At 40.6% G+C, this 14,752-nt stretch overlaps 1 long non-coding RNA gene across 1 annotated transcript; it reads right to left on the reverse strand.

The window, feature by feature from the left end:
- Positions 1-4,517: 4,517 nt before the first annotated feature.
- Positions 4,518-10,476, reverse strand: LOC125012983. The gene is made up of 2 exons (XR_007113344.1): positions 6,525-10,476; positions 4,518-5,490 (listed from the first exon to the last, which is right to left on the reverse strand). It is a non-coding gene; the product is annotated as an uncharacterized LOC125012983 (long non-coding RNA).
- Between the last annotated feature and the right edge of the window lie 4,276 nt (positions 10,477-14,752).

The following is a 14,752-nucleotide window of genomic DNA, read 5'->3' on the forward strand; positions in this document are numbered from 1 at the left end:
CGCAGCTTTCCACCTCTCCTCCCATCTGAGCTACCCCCACCTCTGGCATTCCCAGACCTCCTCTCCGTCTCTACCGCTTCCAGACAGACTCGCTCACGCTGCTGTTTGTGTCTGCGTCTGTGTGTGTGTGTGTGCGTATATGTGTGTGTGTACGTGTGGTCAGATGAATCGGGACGTGTGCTGGAAGTAGAGAGAAATGGATTCCCCAGGCACAATTCCAAAACCTGAAATCTTATGCTAAACAACAGACCAACATTTGCATCTAATTACGCTGCTTCAAGCATCTGTTGCTAGATTATTTTCATCTTGAAGCGGAAAAAAAAATTGTCATAAAAGAAGTTATTATTTCACATTGTCGATAGTTTTATTATTGATGAATCTGGACGTTGCCGTCTTCTCATAATTCACAGAAGTAGCTATAATCAACAAAGTGAGTTATCGCCTCACTTTTTTAGATCCCTTCAGCCCTGCAGACTTAAGTTCACTCTCAGTTACACCGCAGCAGACAGCTGTGTTCAGCAAAAAAAAGCTAAGAACTCAGTGTACACAGCTCTTTTAGTGCCAGACGATAAAGTAAGGGACTAACTAGGGGAAAAAAAGTGCAGCATTTTGCAGTGAAAGAACAAAGAAATTTAACTTAATGCGCTGGTGGAGACTAAAATAGAGCTAAAAGAGTGCATGCTGGCCAGTGTCGTTTGCTGGAAAGCAGTTATTTTTAGGGATAACGAGGTAAAACTTCAATGTCCAATTTATTCTAGATTTAAATAATCGTAGGCAAATATGAAAACAGTATCCACGAAGGCAACAAAACGGGTTTGTGCGTTCGCATGGTGTGTTGCTACACAAATGTTAATAAAATGTGCACACAGTGGACAAGCAGCGCATCCATGTGCATGTGGCTTCTTGTATTTGTATGAGTGTGTGCGTGTGCATATACAGACATACCACTGCCATCTGCGTCCCATTAATGCAGAGCCACCTTTCACATCAGAGAGTGACTCCCATATGGATGGCGGACGCTTTTTGCACTCATGAACGGAGTCGTGATCCACAGCCTGATGCTCCGAAAGATTAAGCAGACAAATGGACACTTAGGCGTTCTCCAGTGAAGCCAGTTAAGAGAGATCATTTTGTGTTAAAGAGTGTGGCGAGATGGTTTGTGTGTGTCCGTTTATGTGAGTGGGCCACAAAACCAAAAAGCTCTTCCTGCAGATGTGTGTTTTTACTCTCAGCCTGTAAAATGTGCTAATCTTTAGAATGACTAAGGGAGTGAGTAATTCTTTACTTACTGGAAAAGACACTCAGACGCAAACACGCGCGCACACACACAAGTGCAACTTTGCTATCTAGGCAAGTGAGCGCACTGACCCTCAGTTCATCTCTCTTTGATTTATCATCTTAAACACACAAACAGGCGGTTGTATGGCTATCTTTGTGAGGACTTTCATTGACATAATGCATTACTGAGCACCTAACCCTCAACCATCTCAATAACTCTAACCCTAATCCTAACCATAACCAGTCTTAACCCTTCAAACAGCCTTGCAAAGGAGTGAGGACTGGTCCTCAGAAAGATAGCTGTACACACACACACACACACACACACACACACACAACAAGATGTTGCAAATCTTACGCCCATCGTCCAACTCTGTGCCAGTGAATGTAACCAACTGGCCTTGTCATGACCTCAAATGCACTTTTGGTCTCTACACTCATCCTTTTTTAGTTCAATTGTTTGCCTGCGTTCTTTTCTAAAGCCTTAAAGTTATTCCAGAAAGTCATCTAAGTTAGCGTCAGTTTTCTTTGGTTGATCTTTTGTTTGTTTGTTTGTTCTTTGTGGGTTCAAAATGTGAATACATTTCAGAATGTTTTTGTGCATGACATAAAATGTTGGTGCTGGACAATTCTGCAAAGCTCTACATTACCGTCTGTGAATGTTTGGTCTGAGGAAGGATGCAGACTCATGTCTCCAGTATGAGAGATGACGACGGCGCAGACACCCACCACACCCCTGCTGAGACGTCATGTTGGTGCTGGACATAAACTGCTCTCTGCAGAATCATCACCTAAGTTTAAATCCTGCAGGACTCGAATGATGGTATTCAGACACAAAGACCATCTCAATTAAATTTAATTTGAAAACACAACATAATCCTTTTGTGTTTGCTAGTGCACAGACTGAACAACAATCAGGCAAGTAGCATATTCATCGAAACTCACCAGCTAAGGAGAAACTGAAAACTGGGAGGATTTGTGGTGTTACAGCTTGTTTGGAAGAAACGTCTGGTCAGGTGATGTGAAAGCATGAAGCCGGTACATTGCAAATGAACTTTTAATGATGTATAATAACTTTGAATATGCATAAAGGGGATCTTTAAGTGTCACTTTGCCAATAAAAACTGTGTCTGAGTGGGCCAAGTTTACATCATTGTTTTCCCTCTGCACTTCTCATGCCATATATAGACATCTTTGTGCCTGACTGGGACATTTATTCAATAAAAACACAACAGCGTGTGCACGCCTGTGCCCAAAGGAAAGAGAAATGAATCAGAAGGTGCACAGATTTCTTATCGGTGTGCTATGAAACCTGACTTTAATGAATTATTCTAATTCTAATTTAACACATTTCATGCAGGTATTAAATGCAAATTTAAATGTTAAACTATGCAAAGCTTTTCAGGTGGAAGACAGTTCTCTGATATTTTTCCTAACCATATTGTCTGTTAACTATGACCTACTGCATATCTGACAAATGGCTGCACGTTGACATCTTGTTTATGTCACAGTTCAAGATAAGTGTGTAAGGTCAGGCGGCACTGCTCTCCGTGTACCACAACAGCAAGATTTTTCTTCATTCTTTGTTTATCAAACACTAATCACCTTCTCTTTTCTTGACCTGGCCTCTAACCCCTTGAAGAGATTAAAAGCAATGCCAAACGGGCTTGATTATTGTTTTTGGCTCAGTCACCACGCAGCCTCTATGAGAATGCTTTTTGTTTTCATTCCAACCTTGAATTTATGGCGCCTTCGCATTGATTTACTTTGCTGGAAAGAGATATCTCCCGCGTTTTCCACTGACGACATGCTTTGTTACTCCGTGAAAATGAAGATTGCATATTTTTTTCATACGGAGAGCTTTGTTTTTTTGTCGGTGTGCACAGGCCCGTTTAGCCTCTCGGTGTATGAAGATCTCCCTGAAGACGACAATGCCTGGCAGGACTGCAGATGGAGTGTCTGGGATTGCCTCAAGTGCAAACGTGTGCACAGGCACCTACACAAGCTGGGTTAGACGATGCCTTGCTAAGCCGACGTATTTCTTGTTATCATTCAGTCAGTTAGTGGATGTTTGCGAGAATGTGATGACTCCATTAAAATAGCATCAAGAGTCCATTAGGATAAAATGAAAAAAGTGCATAATCACATTATTCCAACTGCAGATGCTCTCATCTACATTCAATAGAGTTTAAAAAAATAAATAAAAATGTCTGCCTTTACACAATGATCAGGCATAACATTACCACCACCTTCCTAATATAATGCAGCTCTCCCTTGTGCCTCCAAAACCGTTGTGACTCATCAGAGAACGGACATGGGCCTTCTGAGTGTGTCCTGTGGTATCTGGAAAAAGGATGTTGTTAGTGGGCATCTTTGGGTCCTGTGGGTTGAAGGGAGAGGCCTCTGTGGACCAGGTTTATTCCAGTGCATCCCACAGATGCTTGATCACTTTGGGATCTGATGAAACTGGAAGCCAGGTCAACACCTTCGTATTTTTCGAGCTGTTCCTAAACCTGCTGCCATCATTGCTATGGGGTGGGGGAGCCTGGTCTGGTCTAGGCGGGTGGTACACGTCTAAGTGACATCCACCTGAGTACCAGGTCCAAAAGTTTTGCAGCAGAACATTGTATTGAGATGAAACCTGATACTCTTTCAAAAATTCTCACAAATTTTGAAGAGAGTTAATACATGTTTTATGTTCACTTAACACAACACACTGTGGTCAGAGGAAGAGGAATTGTTATAATGATGAAGCCACGTTAGCATTAATTCACATTATCCAGCTACAGGGCGAGGGCACGTCGCCTCACATTTACAGAAAGATCCGAGGACCACTTCATACATTCACTCAAAGCAAGGAGCCAGCTATAACGACGTGTCCTCAATAATGTGACAGTGATTAGAACTAATAACTCACCACTTTGTCTTCTAAAATTCCTCTGCAGGAAACAGACAAGTGATACTTTACTTATTAGTCGGCGGCACTGGCTTTTAGAGAATTTTAAATAGTCATTTGAGCAGGAGTCGCCTCAATATAGTCACTTGAGATCAGCATCAATTTAAAGATTAACATCCTTTTCTGTAATAATCCAAATTATACACGTCTCGTGCACAGTTTGTTCACGCGTTTGTCAGTTAGTAGTTTCTCACGAAGACATGTTCAGTAGGAGCATATCAAATGTTGAAGATTTTCAAAGTGATGTAACCTTTCATTAACACACCTGTCTCAGCAGGCAGTCTCACATTCTTATTAGTTTAATTAAGTTACATTACACGTGATTCAGAGATGTACAGTAGAACCGGCAAACTTTTCAAAACTATTTTTTAAAAAGCATGACACGACTGGAAAAATGTACAAAGATGATTATTCTTAAATAAAACTTAAAATGTTGATAGAGAGAAAGAAAAGCAAAGCCCCTAAACATAATTGCATGTTATGCGATACATATATGAGCATGTCATTTGCAGGTGCATATAATATATACATACATATATTATATATATAATGTATTCGTGAACAGGCAGGGACAGAGAGCCATGCATGACAACTAAGTCACACACAACGTTGTTTACAGTCATATCATTGCTGTGCATTCACCTTTTTGTATAGGGATCGGTTCACATCCAGTGTGATAGTAAAGGTCTGAAAAAAACAAAAAACAAAAAAAACATGTCAAATGTCTCATATGCACTATGTAAATATTTGGAAGATATAATTTCCACTTCTCCAGCTTCCACAGTGAAGCCTCTTTATTAGAAGTACAAACACATCATCCAGAACCAAACAAGCCAAACAACAATTTGGTTTTCTCAAAAAAAAAAAAAAAAAAATTACACTGGTTTTGTATTAGAGGTTGCAGCTTGAATGTCTCATCTGGCCCCATTTCGTCCACACAAGAAATCGATCACCAGTACAGACACTCAAACCAAATTTTAAACTGTCTTCACCAAACAAGATCCAGGGTCATCACGGATAAGGAAAAGGATTTTAATAACCGATCGTCCACTGTTCTCCTGTTCCATTCTAACGATGTCTCTTGATGCAAATCCTCTTCTTTTTAAAGATGTCGTTGCACCTTTAACCTGTAATGAGTAAAGTATTCCAATCCACTTTCCCTGGAGTTTTTTTTAGAAAAAAAGTCACAGTTTCTCTGGATGACAGAGATGTTTCTTTTATCTTGTGCTTCTCCGGTGAAGGTTGGTGATGAGAATCTGTACAGAGATCATCCAGGAAAAAAAATAGATTCAGTACATTCTTATACAAAAAATGTTTAAAATGATAAGGGGGGTAACTATGCATCATTTTATTATTCAGCTTTTCTAAATCTAAATAAGCTTTTTAGAAATCTCCGGCAACCCCGTCTGCACACCGTATCTATAAGTTTTAGACCTTTCTGTTACATAATGATGAGCAACAGGAATGCTCAGCGAGAGGACACAAAAGATGAGACGCGTCAGAGGCCTGGTGTGGAAAAAAAGCGTCTGTGATCTGTTTGTACAGAGGAGGGCTTTCACAATGTGTATTTCACAGTCTGGTGCCTCACATGCATGAAAGGAGGGATGTTTGAGAAGACAGGAAGAGATTGAAGGAGAAGAATGTGACTCAAAGGAGGAATAGTATACAGCAGCATGCATTATGCAACAGTGGCTGGGCTTCTTTTTTCTTTTCTTTTTTTAATGTTTCATCCTCTACTTAGGGAAAAGAAAGGAAAGTAAATTCATCAAAACAGACACAGTGAAAAAGTTTGACCACAGTTAACCTAGCACGTGGACCCAGGACGAAGCCAGACAGGAGTAGAGATGAACTCCAGCTGCTCTGTCAGTTCACTATTCTGGTTCATTTAGCTTGTTATACTGCCATCTTGGGTTCACATCCAGCGGTAAGTATTGATATATTTGTACTTGGAGCATGTACTGCGCAAGAGCATATTAATGCAACCTTTGTTCAGCTCCTTAACTGCGCATAGCTTTCGAAAAACAGGTGTGTTTAGTCACTACTGATGCATAATTTAAGTTCCCCCACCTCTCTAATTGCAGAATGCCTCCAATATGTGGAGTTACTTCAAAGAAAAATGAGGATCTGATGGGGAGAGCGCTACTCATAACGATTTGTTCTTCTTAAGAGATAAAAACAAGTAGAGATTCTATGTTTTTCTGTCACTGACCACTCGGTTTTTAACTCTACATTCAAGGAAAGAGCACACAAGGTCTCTGCGCAATGCAGCAAGTGCCCTTTTTATTCTTACCTTGTTGTTAAGGAGCTGAGTTGTTAACTAGCACCAGGAGACGGAGACAAGTACAGAGGTGTTATCCTTCACTTTAGCGTGACTGTACAGAGAGGTCTTGTCAGCAGCAACATGGAGCGGTGTAAAGAAATCCCAGACTGCCAGGTAGGAAGGCGTCTGCAGTAATAGATACTGGAGTACGTGCCTTCTTCTTTGAGGAGTCCAAACGATGCCGTCAGTATCATATGATTGTGTGTGATACTGTAAGGTTCATGCTTCCACAGAAAGAATCCACCAATTACACTGCGGAGTAGATGCTTCAGGTCACTGCTGGAGAGTCATGGTCCCCTGCACCTCAACCGACCGAATAAAGAGATAATAACTTTTATTTCCCAAGACCAATCTTCCATACATCGTGCATCCCCCAGTATAATGTGCTATTGTTTGTATTATGTATATATGCCTCAGTTAGAGGATTAGATTGTGTTTTGTGTGTAGTGTTTGTGTATTTTTGTGCAATGTTTGTAGCGTGGTGTCATGTAGTCACCTCTGTACGTCCTGTAGGTCTGTGTTGGATGTCGTTTTTTTTTTTATTTTTTTTATTTTCAGAGATGGAAACAGATGGAACAGAAAGAAATTGTCTTTCTGCTAAATCTGATGCGAACGTCTATTCATGTCTTTGACCTTGTTTAATGTATGTGCACATCGTCCATGAAAACAAACGTACGCATATTTATTCAGATGAATGTATTAATTTCTCCTCCTTCTGCGTCTCTTCTATGATTTGAAGTAAAAAAAAAAAGAATCTGCTTTTACCCCTTTAAGCGCCTTAATTTATTTACAGTGTTTAGCCATGCATTAATTACCCTTTTCCCTTTTTTCTTTTACTCCTGCACACTTTTCTATTCTGGCCTCATTGGTCTTCCTCTCATAATAGCCTCTCACTGAAGTTTGTACGAGTGCACGACTCATTCCATTCCCACTCGTCTCGACATAAGAGGCTGCGACTCTTCCTGTCAAATATCATCCTTCTCTCCACTCTTGTCCACTCATTTCCTCGCTCCCACCCTTATCAGGTGTCTCGAGGAAGCACGCTGGAAGCTGTGACGAAGACGAGCGTTTCCTGCTTCATTATCCTCAGCCTGTCCTCCACATCTCCCCCTCTTTCACCTCACTCGTTTTGATCCTGATGACGAACTATTTCCTTCTCATTTCTCCGCCTGTCCCCTTGCGCCCGACAGCTGACAGTTGGGTCACTCTGTCTGCGCGATCATCTTCTAATAAAGTTAGCCACGGAGATCCGATCTGCCGCGACCGCTCCGAGAGCCTCTGAGGGACGCACACCTCCCTCTGGAAGATCAAGCGAGGAAGGCGGGAAGTCAAAGCTGGATCTGAAGCTGGAGAAGGGGCATCACGCCTCGTTGACTCTGCGGAGGACTGACAGGCCGGTGACACAGTTCACAGAGGCTGAATCTCAACATCCAAACACATGCATATGCAAAAACACGTGCCTTTAAGACCGGACTGACTTAAGACTACATGATGCAGGAAGACACGTTGATAGGTCAGCCAAGACGGCACAGTGGCATAAAGAGTAGCCTTAGAAGGTATAAGACGACCTCTGAGGGCTGATTCGTTTTAAATAATTAGTATTTTAGGGTAAAAGGTGTCACTCATTTCCTCCTTCTACCTAACTCTACATCACATTTGACCTCCCGCCGCTTCATCTTCCCTCGTCTTTTCTCATTTCTCACCAGCTTGTCCTCTTCCCGCCTCCCTGCTAATTTCTCCAATAACCACGTCGGCGATCTGAAGGGAGCTGAAAGCAAACGGCACTACCCTCTTCTAATGATGCCTCTCTCCTTATAATGGGGAAACAGTAACGCTGCCGGAACGTCCTCGCTTGCTTGTTAAATTTCAACAAATCACTGCTCAATCACAGCTGAAGCCTGCTCCTTTCTAAAAAAAGGAGTTGGTTTCCCCTGGGCTTTTGAACCGCGCCGCAGTTTCTTTGGCTGAGGCAAGACGAGAATGTGTGTCAGGCCAAGTGGCTGGAGCTTTTAAAATTGCCGTGGGTCTCTGTGCACACTGAGGAATGATTAGAATTTGCTGTCTAACGGAAAATGGAAAGAAATAAGCCTTAGTCACAGCATGATTGCATGAGATTAAAACGGAAGGATGAATGGATAGTGTGTTTGTCTTCTCCAGCCAAAGAGCATATGAGAGATGCCGATACATTTGCAGTCATTAGTCTTTAGCGTAAGTGCATTTTCTGTTACATATTTACATATCTGCTTATTTTCAAACTGCATGTCTTGGTAGAGCTAACACAAGAGGCTCTGCATTTCCATTTTCTGGATTGAAATGCTGACTCTCAGGGCAACTCAGCGTAGATGTACAATTTTTGCTTTAGACCTTTACCATGAAAGTGTAACAGTCAAGTGCAGTAATGGTATTATTTTTGAAACACACCAGCTTGTACCAACTAGTAAGAAGTCCGTTTTGAAAGGCAGAAAATGAGTGTTTGTTTCGTTAGCTAGCCACCACCAGTTGAAGCTGGAATTTAATTCTTTCACCTGCCTTCATCTTAAGTCGAGGGCCTACTTTAAAACCATCTGCCACATTCTGGTGCAAGAACAGGAAGCTGGATCCCAACCATGAGATGCTGGAGTTTAGTGAAGAGTTGGCTCATCTTATCGGCTACAATTAGTTGAGTAAATAGCACACTGGGTGCTGAAAATGTAGGAACAGAAACAATAGAAAGGAAAAGAACAGGGCAGACAGTACAGGGTGGAGTTCAGTTACGAGGTCAGGCATCGTCAGTAGTATCTACACAGGGTTCAAACCTCTAACCTCTGAATCTAAAATCACGTGCAGCTTCAACAGTGGATCTCTTTATGGTTCCTGATCCCACTTAGGGATCAAACTCTGATCTTGTCTAATCCTTGTTGGTGGAAACTCTGACCTCTGCTTAGTCTGGGTTTATATAACACCAGCTTGCCTTGCATAACAACAACTATATATTAAGGCCCTTTCTTCCCCACAGCCTCGAATATATTTATATATATATATAATATAAATTTAGTATTTTGTTCTGGGTTAAGGGCTCGTTAAAAAAATGTTAATATGCTGTTCTTAGGGGGTGTGAAGTAAACATCCCTGTGAGTCATTTACTTTTTAAAGGGCAAATCTGAGAACAAGCTCATCTGAATTTACTTTCAGTGGCCTCATTTAAGCAGTAGTGCCCCACAGATTTGAAGAGAGCCTATTCAGTCCAGATCTGAAATGAACCCTACTTTTGCACATGTTTGGAATAAAAAAAAAATATATGTATATATTTGAACCTGTGCATTAATAGAATATCTTAATATTGAGTGGAAATGACGATAATAATAATATTAATAATGTATATTTATAAATAGCACTACTTTAACATGGAACACATACAGTAGGCAGGGGGTCCCTACTTAATCTCTGTTGGGGGTCTGTGGCCTGAAAAACATTGAAGACCCCTGTAGTAGTGTCTACAATGAACAATGTAAGTAACCGAGCCATTATTGTGTGTTTTAATGTATTTTAAAACAGTAATAAGAGGATTTATAGCAGGACTATCTTTAAACTATGGACAAAGACATATATACTAGGCTTGTTTTTAACTGTAATGTGTAGGTTGTAGCCTTTAAAATAAATAGTAAATAAGTTCTGGGCAGCTTTCTTGGCGTCTGCTTAGACAAGTTGTAATGACTCATGACATATCGATATGAGTTTGGTCAGTGCCATGTTTTCCAGTATGTTCAAATCTCATTAAATGACAAATCCCATGAAAAATCCACTGCAAAAAATCAAAGGGCGGTGGACTTAAAAGTAAGGCCATTTGACTTTTCTAAAGAAAAATATATTTTCAGATGATACTGTACAAGATTTCCCATGTCCAACAGCAGCGGTATATTTTTGCTCCGCTCCTCGGTCCGGTCAGAAGGCACAGGCACAGACCACGGCCACCACCACTATGTTGCCGATGGTAGCCAGCACGGCGATCCACAGCCAGATGGTGTCGCTGGACACCTTCCCATCATCCTCCGGTTCTGAGGGTCGGGAGTAGGTGGCGTTGAGGTTGGACGTGGACGTCTGCAAGGACGTGTTGCCATTGTACGGAGAATCCATGAAGGCCCCGCTCACAGCCGGAAAGTGCTTCCAGTGAGAAGGAGAAAAAGGTTAAAGTCACTTTTGTTACATTTGCTGGAGTTAAATGAATGAGTGAACTGAGAATAACGGATTAAAAGTAAGTAAAGTAATTTACCAGAATAAATCCAGCACATTACGATACAGATTAACAGATGTGAGAATGAGATAAAAAAAGTTGCTGAAATAGAAATAGAATATATCAGTTTTATTTAATAAATATTAAATGGAGAATATAGTACTGGTTTAAAGAGACAGGCCTTAATATAAATGAAACAAAGTGAAGCGTAATAATCCCATAACCCAATTAAAAGTAATGATTACGTGACGACTATACTGTGTTTGATGCAGAGGGAGCTTGAATTAATCAGACTGGGTCATCCCTGCTACTGTAAATCCAGTTTATCAGCCCCACAGCTGGGTCTGGTCCCAGGACAGCTGTAGTGTACACCGAGGAGAGAGCAGCATCTCAAAGGAATTAATCTTCCGATGGATTATCAAAGTCCGTCACATGCTCCATATATCCAAAATCTACAGAGATGCATGGAAGATTCAGAGAAAGTTTAAAAAAAAAAAAAAGGCAAATCGTGAGTACCACTTTTTGTCTCAGGTGGATGGCTTTGTCCCATGAGGGCCACCGTAGACATTAAAGGGATGCAGCTAATACTGTATACTCTGATAATAGTTTAAACTTGCAGTCTTGGAAGCAAACGGCATCAGTCAGAGATACAAACTGACAGCTCAGTGGCCATTAATAATTCCTGCCTTCACCCTGACAGCCAAAATGTTCAAGTGAGTTTGACCCTTTAACATCAGGTTTTTCACCATGTTAAAGCCCCTCTCAGCATCACATCTGTCCTGTCAAACACAGCAGTAAAAGGTTTAGCAAGAGTACCTTCATCAGTACCTACAGTATAGCAGCAGACATGCAGTAGTTCGGATGAGTGTGAATAGACATCAGATGTTAAAAAATATAAAGATTGACAATTTTTCTCCCATGGTGCCTCTGCGACGCTTCAAGCATCAGGTTCACTTTGATCTCAAAGTGTTTCTCTGGCCTCTCCTCTCTGTGTCCTCATCCACCCTGTCACTACATCCATCCAAACCGTGGATGTGACTTCAGGGCAAATTCTCACTTTAAAAACTCCTAACACGGAGAGGAGTGAAAGGAAAGCCGTCTCACCTTTGTTATCACAGAACATTACAAGGGAAATCCATTACAACATTTTCAAGTTAGCACTCACTGTGTTTTTACAAGGCAGCGAAAGGGGGTCAACTGAAAGTAGACTAGACTACTACCAGGCAACAGACTTTGGAGAGCAATCTGACTAAAATGAAGCAAAGGTTTAAGCAAGCGTCATTTAGATAGGTAACGACTGACCTAAATTACCCAAAATAAAAAGAGTGAGTAACACTCTCTGCACAGTTATAATCAATGGAGAAACTGACCAGAAGTGTTTTTGTACCATACAAGACAGACAGGGTGCACACAGCTGTACAGATGTTTTCAGCTTTTCTTGACAACACAGCCGGCTCTCTTCACAAAATCACCACTGGCCACAAAGGAACTCCTCAAACCGTGAGTAAAGCTCAGAGACCCGAACACACAACCTGAGCCATATGCTGCCTTCAAATGCAACTCATGAGCATCGAGGTTGTTACAGGGGAAGTTGTGTGCACAAAATGATTTGCGCTCAAGTGATGACATCAGACGTAAGTTTTAGTTCAACAAGCTAAAGACTGTAACTAACTGTGACATTTTAAGACATAATGAAAAGACGAGGCAGCTGGTAATATCACACCACATCAGGGGCCTCTTCACATTGGTTCAACTTGCAAACACAGTAAAAAGGACGTCATGTGAAGAAATGGACGACTGATGCAGAATATGGCCAATAATCAAACATCCAACAGACGATGGACAGATTTAGAAGGTGCACCAAGAATAAATCAAAACCAGGAAAACAAAAGTCACAGGCATTAGAGGATGCTAGAGGCTGCGTAGTGTATTCTAAAACACACCAACATGACAATTATCTATTATCCACTATTATTCATTCACCACGGTCTCTTTTTATCTGCTAACAGACAACTATTTTCTCTGACTGCACTGGTTTCATTCTGAGACTTGGAAAGAAAACATTTTACCCCACTAAGATATGGCAGCATAATTTATGAGAAAACTTTAAGAGCTCTGACATCAACCACTTAATATGTATATTTAATTCAAAGTGTCTCCCGGGGTTTTTCTCACGACTGAAAGGGAGTAGACTCCTGCTGCGGTTCTCGTACTGGTTTGGAAGAGCACGACCATGCTCCCGACACTCAGCTGACTCTTGTAAAAAATCTAAACCTGAAGACTAAACGCGGTGGCGCTGGCTGAACTTGCTCACCTTCTCATTAGACAGTCACTGCCTAGAGGTTGTGTCTCATTCTATGACTAAAAAAGTGAAAGCACGAGGGCGCATGAGTGTTATTACAACACACGCCTGGAAGACAAACTAAACCAAACGCGTCATGGTTTTGTGAGCTGAATACCAACTGGGGTCTTTTAGCTTAAACAGATACCTTAATATAGAAATGGCAAAGATACATCATTTGACTCTCCCATTTAGTTTACGCATGATCATAATGTTTGTCTCATGCATACATTAATTCACATGCCAGCTCATTAAATCAAACTGAATAATGACTGAGCAAATGGGCAGAATCTTAAACTAACATGGGACCAAACAACTGAGCTTGAGATTTGAGAAATGGGCTGCAGCAAACTTAAAAGAAAAAAAAAAAGAAAAAATAATAAAGCTTAACGAATGCAGTGGCCCTCGAAATGTCCAGATGTCAAGCTAATGAAAAAGACAACATTCTCTACCAATACTGCAAAATCCTGCCTCTTTTTTTTTGGCTTTCCACACATTTCTTATCCACAACACACTAATCAGTCCTGTCCACTCCGTATGAGTAGCACAGTTAAACGCTGCAACTAAGTCATCAGTCACACAAACACACAATATGCAGCAATCTGTACAGTCATACTTAAGATACAGTTATGAGTAACTGATGTCTTTAGGTCACACTTTTCTGTACAGAAACATTTATATTTTCATCCTCTGGTTGATTCAAAAACTTGACTGATGACTAATTTAATCATTTGGACTATCATTAGAAATCATCTGGTGCATAATATCCCTGAAAATTAGACGCACAAATAACATATTTAGCTTATCTCATTAAAAAAAATGCTATCGAATTTGTTTCCAATTAGTTTTCCCTGACTCAATAAATTCATCCGCCATTATTTAAGGTTTCATCTAAAGAGCTCACAACACGTCCTCATCTGTTTGATATGGCATATGAGGAAAGAAAAAAAAAAAAAGGTAAAGTAACTCCTCTGTTCTATTTCAACAGCATACCTCACGGGCAGGGTTACAGAAACCTGATACCAGCAGCTATCATTTCAGACCACACATGCCAGTCAGTGTGGGTGTGTGTGTGCTCAGAGTCACATTGTGATTCAGTAAAGGTAGAAGCACGCCCGTTCCGTCGAAAAGTTTGTAAAAAAGTAAATAAGGGGAGAGAGTAATTTTAAAATTACGAAAGTTTCTGATGGGAAACAAAAACCACAACAATGGAAAGCTTTTATTCTAAAACTCTCAACCGTGACAACAGCACTTCACTTCTTATGTTATTACTGATGTCGTACACCTTACATACATCGTACCGGGACGTATCTTGACTGTATAAAACATGCAAACAGCTACAATATACTACACCACATCATGTCAGTACTAAGCATTAATTGCATACCGAAAGTTTCAAAATGCATTCTGTGACACATTTTATCTGCAAATCTAAAAGATTCCTAGTAAATTAAATCACAAAAGGTAATTAAACGGATTTTAAAATTATTAGTTTCTTGCCACTTTACTTTTTTTTTTTAAAAATAAATAAAAATGCAAGACATAATTGTTTTCAAATCAGAGAAATTGGAAAAACAATGGTAAGCAATGTTTTTTTTTTAAACAACAACAAAAACCAAACAAAGAAGGTAAGCGCAAGTAAGAGTT

This window comes from Mugil cephalus, chromosome 9 (assembly GCF_022458985.1).
Source record: "Mugil cephalus isolate CIBA_MC_2020 chromosome 9, CIBA_Mcephalus_1.1, whole genome shotgun sequence".
Lineage (NCBI taxonomy): Eukaryota > Metazoa > Chordata > Actinopteri > Mugiliformes > Mugilidae > Mugil > Mugil cephalus.